The 10,420-nt window shown below is 47.5% G+C and overlaps 1 protein-coding gene across 2 annotated transcripts in view; it reads right to left on the bottom strand.

Moving 5' to 3' along the window:
• Rab27a (RAB27A, member RAS oncogene family) overlaps nucleotides 1-10,014 on the bottom strand; it is a 56,325-nt gene extending 46,311 nt beyond the window's left edge. For both annotated transcript variants that reach the window (XM_050126001.1, XM_050126010.1), the window contains exon 1: nucleotides 9,844-10,014. The gene's annotated coding sequence lies outside the window, so the exon portion shown is untranslated. The remainder of the gene's footprint in view (nucleotides 1-9,843) is intronic.
• Between the last annotated feature and the right edge of the window lie 406 nt (nucleotides 10,015-10,420).

The following is a 10,420-nucleotide window of genomic DNA, read 5'->3' as shown; positions in this document are numbered from 1 at the left end:
AAAAAAAAACCACAAACAGGAAAACAAAAACCAGTTCCATTTTCTATATACTAATAAACTGGTATTTTGGATTTGATTTTTAAAGAAAGTTGAGGCGCTACAGAGGTGGCTCAGTGGTTAAGAGCACTTGCTGCTCTTGCAGAGGCCCTAGATTTGATTCTCAGCACCCACATATGGGCTCACAACCACTTTTAACACCAGATCCAGGAACTCTGACACCCTCTTCCGGCCTCTGAGGGCACCAGGCATGCAAGTGGTGCACAGACATACATGCAGGCACTCGCACATAGCATCAAACAACAACAAAAGAATGTAGAAGAGGAAAAGGGAAGCAGGCTTCTCTGGCTCCCTGTTCGTCTGCCTATTCATTATTAACTTAGCGCTCACCATCTTCTAGGTATTTTCTAGGTAGTCAGCCACAGCTGCTCCCAGGGAGAACTGTGCTCACAGAGAGTAAGTGTTAGCAGGAAGAGACAGGCCGAAAGCAAGATAAACAAGAACAAAATGATTTTAACTAGCAGTGGATGTTATGGAGATCGACCGACACACACAGATAGCGTGAAGTGGGAGGAAATAACTCGTAAGAGAAGACTCTGCAGGCTGACAGAAAATTCACCATGAAGGATCAACAGAGCCATCATGACCGACACCGCAAGTCTCCTGGGCAGCTGTGGTATAAATCAAGACCGTAATATATTTGGTCATTTCAGACAGCTTCAAGGAAGATGCCTTAGTGGTTAGTAAAATTCCATCTGAAGGTCACTCTTGGGGTTGGCGAGGCAGCCCCACTGCTGGCGTTCTTGCCTCGCTTGAGTTCAGTTCCCAACGTACCGGGAAATAAAGACAGGGGAACCGAAAGTTCGAGGTCATCCTTAGCTATATAGGGATTTCTAGGACAGTTAGGGGTATGTGATAGTCCATCTCTAAATACATACATACATACATACATACATACATACATACATACATAAGTAATAAATGTCACTTCTTTGAAGCACTCAAACAGCCGAATTTTGAACTGCCTAGAAATGAAATATCAGCCTAGAGACGGCAAAAAGTTCCTCCCAGAACCCTCCCTGCTATCAACCACGCAGTAGTCTGAGACCTAGCTCCAGACCTCGGAGGTTGAGGGGAAACCACATGATTTCCAAGGCCCCTTCCAACCAGATCTAAAGTTACACAATTCTGTCGGTGTAACCAACGAGGTTTCCTTATCTGGGTGGCAAAATGAGTTGCCGAGTTAGGAGAGGTTTCCATTCCTGACTCTCAAACGCAGAAAGGCTCTCAGGAGGCGGAATCAATGAAGACACTGCACAGTCTTGCTATTTCCTTGGTACCCGTGGCACGGAACTATAGGCGTCTGCTGGGAATTCAGGAAGCACAGGCCCAGGTGAGTTGAAGGCTTGAGGTGCCCACAGGCTTCGTATGCCCAGGTCCTTGGCACCATTTGATTATATGCCCTTTGGGGTCACACAAATAGGCATTTCGGTCCAGCCTCTAGCTTGGCCACAGGGCCACCCTTCTCATGAAGTCAACCTGATTCTTAATAAGGACATCACTAGTCCCAGAGGGTGGGATTCTCAGACCCCACTATTCAGTAGCAACCTTGTAGGAATAAAAAGTATGTACATGCATTGTCTTAGTCAGTGTTCCATTGCTGTGAAGAGACACTGTCACCATGACAACCCCCAGAGACAGGGTTTCTCTGTGTAGCTTTGGAGCCTGTCTTGGAACTCACTCTGTAGACCAGGCCTTAACTCACAGAGATTCTCCTGCCTCTGCCTCCCAAGTGCTGGGATTAAAGTCTTCTGCCACCATGCCTGGTCCTTCAATGATAACTCTTATAAAAGAAAACATTTAATTGGGAGCTGACTTACAGCTTTAGAGGTTTAGTCCATTATCATCATGTCAGGAAGTATGGTGGTACACATGGTATGGGAGCAATAGCTGAGAGTTACATACTGATCCAGAAATAGAGAGAGAGAGAGAGAGAGAGAGAGAGAGAGAGAGAGAGAGAGAGGGAGGTGGGGGGGGGTTGGGCTGGCACAGGCTTTTGAAACCTCAAAGCCTATCTCCAGTGGTATACTTCCTCGAACAAGGCCACACCCACTCCAACAAGGCCACACTCCCTAATCCTCCTACTCCTTCTCAAACAGTGCCACTCCCTGACGAGGAAGGATTCAAATATATGAGCCTATGGCGCCATTCTTATTCAAACCACCACAAGCATAGACGGGAGGGAGCCTTAACTCCATCTTTTAACATATGAGACTTGAGGTAAGGAAAAAGTTGGCAAAATTAGATACAGTTAACTTTTCACAATGGAGGAGAGGTCTCACCCAGGAAGCTGCAAGTCAAAGAGACTCAGTGATTTTGCGGCAGGGTTTCTTAGTGTCACGACTGTCTACATTTGGCCCAGCTAACCCACGGTTTCCCTGGGAACTGGTTGTTCAGCGGCGTCTTCTGGCCAGTACCAATGCAACACCAGCCATAGCTGTTCATTTTGGTGGCGCCCAAAAATGTCTCTATAATCCTAGCACTTCGAAGCAGAGGCAAGGGAAACACAAGTTCAAAGCCAGTCTGGGTTATACAGTGAGCATGAGACCAGCCTGGGACTGTAAGAGACTCCGCCTCAGATAGAAAGATAGACAGGGGTGGGATGATGACCCCTGTGAAAGCTGCTAGAGGGATGCCCAGTAACTGACCACCAGCTAAAAGCATCCCAGTGATCCCTGCAGTTCTGGCTCTTTCATGCACCTGGGACACAGAGATGAGTCAGTTTGCCAAAGACACCACAGTCTACTCTGTGTTCTCATACAGAGTAAAGAAGGTTAATGAAGGGGTATCCTGGTCTCTAGTAAGATAAGATAAGCTCCGAACAACCAGCAGCCTGCTGGGCCACCCAGGGTCCTCTCAGGCTCTCTTCAGGGGCTGCCCTCATTCCGGCCATCACAACTGTACAAGTAAGATGTGAAAGGAAGTCGGGCAGTGGTGGCCAAACCTTTAATCCCAGTGCTCTGGAGGCAGAGGCAGGTGCATCTCTGAGTTCGAGGCCAGCCCGGTCTACAGAGCTAGTTCCAGAACATCCAGGGCTACACAGAGAAACTTTGTCTCAAAAACAAACAAAGAAACAAAAAATATGGAATGAAAATTAACAAACACAGCCAGAAATAAACCCTGCCCACAACTGTGGGTTAATATTTTTAGATTATTTTCTCATATTTCTTCTATTGTGCTATTTTTAATTATTTTACATAGGACACAGGAAGTAGTTCAGTTGGTTAAGTGTTCACCTGGGACACATGAAACCCGGGACTCAATCCCCAGTACCACATAAACCAAGAATGGGGTCTCAGGCCTGTAATCCTAGCACTTGGAAGTGGGAGGCAGGAGGATCGGAAGTCAAAACTCATTTTAGCTACTTAGTAAGTTCACGCCAGCCTGAGCTACAGGACACGCTGTCTCAAGCAAACACACAATTCTTAGGTAACCCAAATGAGCAGAAAGAGGTTTAATGCGTGCCAGGCAAGCCCATAATGAGCGGCATCCCTGGCCACAAGCGAGAGATTTCTATCTATGCATCTGCACAGATTGGAGCTGTACACCTCACGTCCCCACGCTAGGATAACGCAAGAATTAAAGAGCTCTATTATGTCTAACGGGGCAATTGATACCTTGTCTTCGCCTCTAGTGACACAAATACACAGAAGATTAGCGCACAGTAACACCCAGATGATCTGCCATCCGTCCATGCGGCGGGACAAACCGCAGCAAACAAGATAGAACAGACTTTTCCGTTTCTTGGCAACCGATTTTATTATGCTTTGACCTGGCAGCTGGTAAGGCTTAATATGAATTAACCATCCAGGTTGTGAAAAAAAATCAGGGGCTTTGAAATATGGCTTTCCTAGTGGCAGATAAAAACATGTTCATTTACAGGATTGCCTTTCTTTCTTTCTTCCTTCCTTCCTTCCTTCCTTCCTTCCTTCCTTCCTTCCTTCCTTCTTTCCTTTAAAAATTTTAGATTTTTCCCCCACTTTATGTGTATGGGGGTTCTGCTTGTGTGTATGTCATTCATGCCCATGGAAGTGAGGAGGTACTGGGTCCCCTGGAACTGGAGCTACAGATTTTCATTTAAATGTTTAAAATGCATTGTGTGTGTATGAGTGTTTCATCTGCATGAATGTACATGCTGCACCACATGCACACCTGGTACCTAGAGAGGTCAAGAGGGGATTGGATCCCCTGTGATTAGAATTATGGATGGTTGTGAGCTATAGTGTGGATGGTGGGAACCAAACCCAGGTCCTCGGGAACAGCAGCAAGGCCGTCGCATCCCACCCTACACATAATTTCCTGAGACAGGCATTGTGCCAGGGACCCTGGATCTAGCTCTGGCTCCACCCCGAAGTCTATGTAACTTGGACAGACTTAGCCTCTCTAGGTGGGGATCTCCTTTACCATGGAAGCCTAGAGTAAAACCAGTGGTTCTCTGACTTGCTTTTAGCTCCGGTGCCATTAACAAATTCTGTGCAGAGACACACAGCCACCGAGCCAGAGCTCAGCCATTCTTTGGACTTGGACAGGCATTTCCTGTGATGAGCATGATCTCTAACTAGAACTGTTTACGCTTGTAGTTTGGAATGAGGTATGGTGGTATGCACTGCAATCAAGAGGCAGAGTCAGGGTGACCAAGAGCTAGCTTGTTACATTGAGACCCTGACTCAACAGGGGGACAAAATTAAAGGAAGAAAGAAAAATTTAATGGTTTTTATTTGGTAAATCTGGAACCCCATCCTCAGATTAGAGTTTCACATGGGCTTGGTAACACATACCCATAATCCTAGCAGAATGCAGACAATCAGAAGTTCAAGGGTGTCCTCAGCTATACTGTGAGTTCCAGGTTAGCCTGACATAGATGAGATCCAATTAGATAAAGAGAGAGAGAGAGTAGGGAAGGAGAAGGCAGAAAGAAAAGGAGGAAAGGGAGGAGGGGAAGAAGGAAGTAAGTAAATTCCAATCCCTTTTAGGCCAGATGCTCAATTTTAATTGGCAATAAATACAATGCATTATTGGATCCCAATCAAACACGACAACTGATGGGCACACCCCTGCGTCCCCACTCTGGAAGGTCCTAGCCAGCTAGATGCTCACCATTCCTGCCCCTCACACCAGGACTTCCTGTTCACTAAAAGCTTTTATCTTAGCTTCCAGTGTCTGCTCTCAGAGTAATCAATTTAAGGGAAGCCAGACCATCAACTCAAATTTCCTGATCACCAGGCAGAGGAGCAAACACAATCCAAGCAAATCTCACTGGGCATAGAGAGTGGATGCATACAAAAGCAAGAGCTACTTTCTCAAGAGCCAATCACACAAGGGCAAGAGGGTTTTCTTCTCAGGGGTTCAGACTTTACCCTGCAAGCCCTGTTTTGTCCAATCTATTTTATTTGGGAAATGCATTATGTGTGTGTGTGCAAATACTCCATACTGTGCTGAAATAATTCCAAACACATAAAATTAGTTATCATACTTTCTAGGCCGAATTAATTCAGTTCTCACTGGGAAGTCTCACAATTCCTCGTTCAGTGGGAGGCAGTGGGCAGCAGGAGGAAATGGAGGTCTATAAGAAGATGCTTTGCTAAGAAAAGTATGGGCTATACCAGTACTTCTCAACCTGTGGGTCCGGACCCTTTGTGGGTCGAACAACCTTTTCACAGGGATTGCCTAAAGCCCGCAGAAAACACAGATATTTGCATTACAATTTGTTTTGGTGAGGGCTCGACCTGAGTCCCTGGCACCTATATATCCAAAGAGTCTGGGATGATTAAGTGGAAGCCCCAACTCTCTCTCTCTCTCTCTCTCTCTCTCTCTCTCTCTCTCTCTCTCTCTCTCTCTCTGTGTGTGTGTGTGTGTGTGTGTGTGTGTGTGTGCGCGCGTGTGTGTGTGTAAGCCATAAGCCATGATGCGACCCCAGTCTGTCTGACTCTAAACCTAGCTAGCACTCAGGAGGCTGAGGCCTGGGCTATTCACTGGGTTCCAAGCTATCCTGAGATGCATAACGAAGCCTTGTTTCAAATACACACACACTAAAACACTGTAGACAAGGCATCTCTGTGATCACCACCAAGCTGCAGGAGCTGAGTTAAATCCCTAGGACCCATGTGGTGGAAGGGAAGAGCAGACTCCTACAAGATGTTCTCTGGCCTCCCATACACATCCTACACAAATGATAAATAAATGCAATATTTTTAAAAGATTTATTTTGAGCTCCTGTGTATGTGTTTTGCCTGCATGTATGTACATGTAACACAAGAGTGCAGTGCTCGTGGAGGCCAGAAGAGGGCACCAGGTCCACTGGAACTGGAATTACTGACAGTTAATGAGCTGTTATGTGGGTGCTAGGAACCAAACCCAGGTCCTCTGCAAAAGCAAGTACTCTTAGCCACTAGTCAATCTGACTCAGGAAATGTAACTACTAGAAGGTTTATTTATTTATTTATTTTAATTACGTGTGTGGGTGTGGGTGTGGGTGTGTGTGTGTGTGCGCGCACGAGTGCGTGTATGAGTACATACAATGCTGGCAGAAGCCAGAAGAGGGCATTGGATTCTCTGAAGTTGGAGTTAGAAACAGCTGCGCTGCCTGATGCGGGTGTTAGGAATCACACTTGGGTCCTCAGGAAGAGCAGTTTGTGCTCTAAACTGCTGTGCCATTTCTCTGTCCACTTAAAAATGTTTGTAAACAAAACAAATTTAGTTATATTCAAGGTAGACTCAGGAACATTTGCTCAGGTTGGGTATGGGACATGAAGGGAAGAAGAGACTTGAGGGCAACTCCAGGGCGCAGTGTGAAGTGTGGGCAGTATTATACAGGCCGGCAATTCCAGGGCGCAGTGTGAAGTGTGGGCAGTATTATACAGGCCGGCAATTCCAGGGTGCAGTGTGAGCTTCTGCAGTGTGAAGTGTGGGTAGTATTATACAGGCCGGCAATTCCAGGGCGCAGTGTGAGCTTCTGCAGGAGTGAAGTGTGGGCAATATTATACAGGCCCTCCATTGTATGGCCAAACTTACAGGACAGCTCATGCCTGGCCACACAGAGGTGGTCACAAAGCCTCTCAGACAGGATGTTGCCATTCTGAAAGGATCAGGATATGCCAATATCTTTCTGCTCTGTTCTTTGTAATTGTGGAGATCGCCTGGGGAGAGGTGTTAATCCAGGCTCTGTGACAGAGCAGCCATACTGCAGATGTGACTTTAGTCCCGCTACCCCCAAAACAAAATGCCAATAAACTTCCCCTTCAGTTTACCTTTTGATAGAAAAGCTGTTTGGATAATAAATGCGGGTGATCTTCAGGGTTTGAACGAACCCTAAGACTCCCTCCTGATATTGCCATGTGAATTGTGTCTCAATTATTCCCACGCCTCCACATTGGTCAGAGAGATAATAATGTTGGGACTGGACCCTGACAGATGGGGAAGGCAAAGGAAGTGCAAAGTCTGCTTCCCAGAGATTCCTGCCCACTTCAAAATGTCTGCATTGCATTCGTTCGAAAGCCAAGGAAAGAGGGTTGAGAAACTGGCCTTAGTTTCCACAGAGATACAAGGGACTCTCCATGGCCAAGAGCAACCACAAAACAGTAGGGAAAAGCTGGAGGCCTGGCATGCCCTAACTTCAAAACTCAATCATCTGGACAGGGTACCACCACTGTAGTAACAGGCCTACGGTACGTAGAAGACTACAAATCCAGACACAAACTCCACGTCTGTATCTGATTTATTTCCAACAGAAGTGCCAAAGGGCCAAAATTCAAATGGTCAAACAGTCATGTCAACAAACACTCCTGGGAAAAGTGAATATCCACATTTGAGGAGATAAAGTTAGACCCCCTACCCCACACCACACACAAAATTAACTTAAAATTAACCCAAGAATAGAGAGGTTAAAACTATAAGAATTCTGGGTGTACAAAAAAAATTATCATAAGCACAAATATTCATGACCTCAAACAAACAGCCTGCTGGGCATGGTGGCACACAGCTACAGTGCCGGGCATGGGGGCACACAGCTATAGTCCCGGGCATGGTGGCACACAGCTATGGTCCCGGGCATGATGGCACACAGCTACAGTGCCGGGCATGGTGGCACACAGCTATAATCCCAGCACTTCCTAGGCTGAAGCAGGATTGTCACCAGTTCAAGGCCAGCCTTGGTATGAGAGTCAGACTTTGTCTCATAAAATCAAAACCAAAACAATGACAGGGGAGATGGCCCCGTGAGCAAAGTACTTTCTATGCAAGCAGGAGAGTCTGCTTTGAGATCCCCAAAACCCACATTGAAGTGTGAAGGTACGGGTATATGATCCGAATGCTTGGGGATGGAGAGGAGGACCCCTGGGACTTACTGACCAACCAGTCCAGACAAGGAGCTCCAGGTTCCGTGAGAAACCTGTCTCAACAAAAGTAAGGTGGCCAGGCCTTTAATCTTAGCACTCGGGAGGCAGAAGCAGGAAGATCTCTGTGAGCTGAAGGTCAGTCTGGTCTATGTAGTATATTCCAGGCCAACCAGAGCTACACAGTGAGACTCACATCTTAAAAACAAAAGACAAACATACATACATACATACATACATACATACATACACACATACATATACACACACACACAGTGGCTAGTAATGGAGGAAGACAGTCAACTGACTTCTGCCCTATAAATGCACATGTATGGACCTTCATACACACTCACACATACACAAATTTGTCAAAAATAAATACACAAAAATTATGACAGGTTATGGAAAGGAAGCAGGGGATGGGGTGAGGGGAGGGAGGGAAACCAAGGGAAAATACAGAAAGCAATTCTCATTCAGGTGTTGTTCAGCATTGCTGTATGCTTTTTACTTCTTTTTTCTTTCCTTCCTTCCTCCCTTCCTTCTCTCCCTCCCCCCCCAAGGGTTTCTCTGTAGCTTTGGACCCTGTCCTGGAACTAGTTCTTGTAGACCATGTTGGTCTCGAACTCAGAGATCCGCCTGCCTCTGCCTCCCAAGTGCTGGGATTAAAGGCACGCGCCGCCACAGCCCAGCTCTTTTTTTTTTCCCTTGTGGTTTTATTTTTTGAGACAGGTCTCCTGTAACCCAGGCTGGCCTCAAGCTGACAACTTAGCAAGGCTGACCTTGACCCTTGACTCCTTTTCTGTCCACCTCCCAAATGCGAGGATTACCTTTTCCACGCTGTTTTCACTCCCCAGAAAGCTTTAAAGAAAGGATTTTAAAATGTCTCCTGCCTCCCTCAGGCAGCGGGGCTGAACAGCTAAATGGAACAGCTGTTAGCCCTCGGGCTTATAAGAGAAACCTGTGGGGAACACTCCAGGGAACAGCAGGTTGCAAGGGCCAGGGCGTTGCTGAGATCTCAAGATCGCCTACATTTCAGACCTCAATTTCTAAATCGGTACCCAGCTGCAGGGCAGAGACCCGGCCTTGACAAAGTGAACAAAATGTGTCATCGCATTAATTCTGCCTCCATTTGGGTAACTACGACCTGGCTGACAGGTTGGGCTCTCTATTGCTCTCAGCAAAGGGGAGAGCCCTTTCTGTTCTGCAAGCAGCGGGACTCTAAAGACTTTAAAGTCAAAACCCAAGCGAGGGAACAAGAGCCGGGTGGAGCGGACCTTCCTTTCCTTACCTCCTTATGGGGACTCTGACACTTAGATTTCACTTGGGGAAACCTTGGACCCCAACCCCTGGAACCTAACGGGACCAGCATCCCGTCTGAAGATCCTCTGTCCCCTAGTCGCCCCTGGGCCAGATCGATCACCCTCAACCTGAGGCACGGAGGACATAGAGCACTCACCCGGTTCGGTGCTCTGGGCTTTGGTGCTGTCCCCGCGGCGTTGGGTCCCTGCAGTGCTGAGTCCTCGAGGTACTGCGTCCCCGTAGTGTTTAATCCCTTACGCACTCCCTTCCAAACGGAGCTTGCGACCCCAAATGACTGGCCTTTTTTGGGTGCTTGGCGGTTTTTTCCGTCCGGCCCCACATCACTTCCCGTGAAGGAGAGCGCAGCGGGGGCGGGCCCTGCGCGGCCTCCGCCTCCGCCTCCTGTCACCTGCCCGCAGGCCCCCTGCCACAGAAACAACCTCTTGCCTCGCCTGGCCCGGAACAGATCTCCTTGCCTTGCTGAGGAAGGTGCGGGAACCACAGGGGGTGGTTTTCGTTTTGAGACCCTTAGTACCATTCACAAAAAGGTCAAACTGCCCCAGGATCCTGGCGAGGCGAGGCGTGCCCTGATACCTACGAAGATCTGTCCTAAAAGCCCTTTCCTGGCTGTGCATCCTCGCTGGGGACAGTCTGGGCATGGCCTGCCGGGGGTTCCTGGATATGACAGCGAGAAAAATAAGTTAAGATTCAGGCAGGAAACAAACAAACAAACA

This window comes from Alexandromys fortis, unplaced genomic scaffold (assembly GCF_014885135.2).
Source record: "Alexandromys fortis isolate MF-2015 unplaced genomic scaffold, M_Fortis_MF-2015_v1.1 scaffold_22, whole genome shotgun sequence".
Taxonomy (NCBI): Eukaryota; Metazoa; Chordata; class Mammalia; order Rodentia; family Cricetidae; genus Alexandromys; species Alexandromys fortis.
This window is presented reverse-complemented; position numbering and strand designations above follow the sequence as displayed.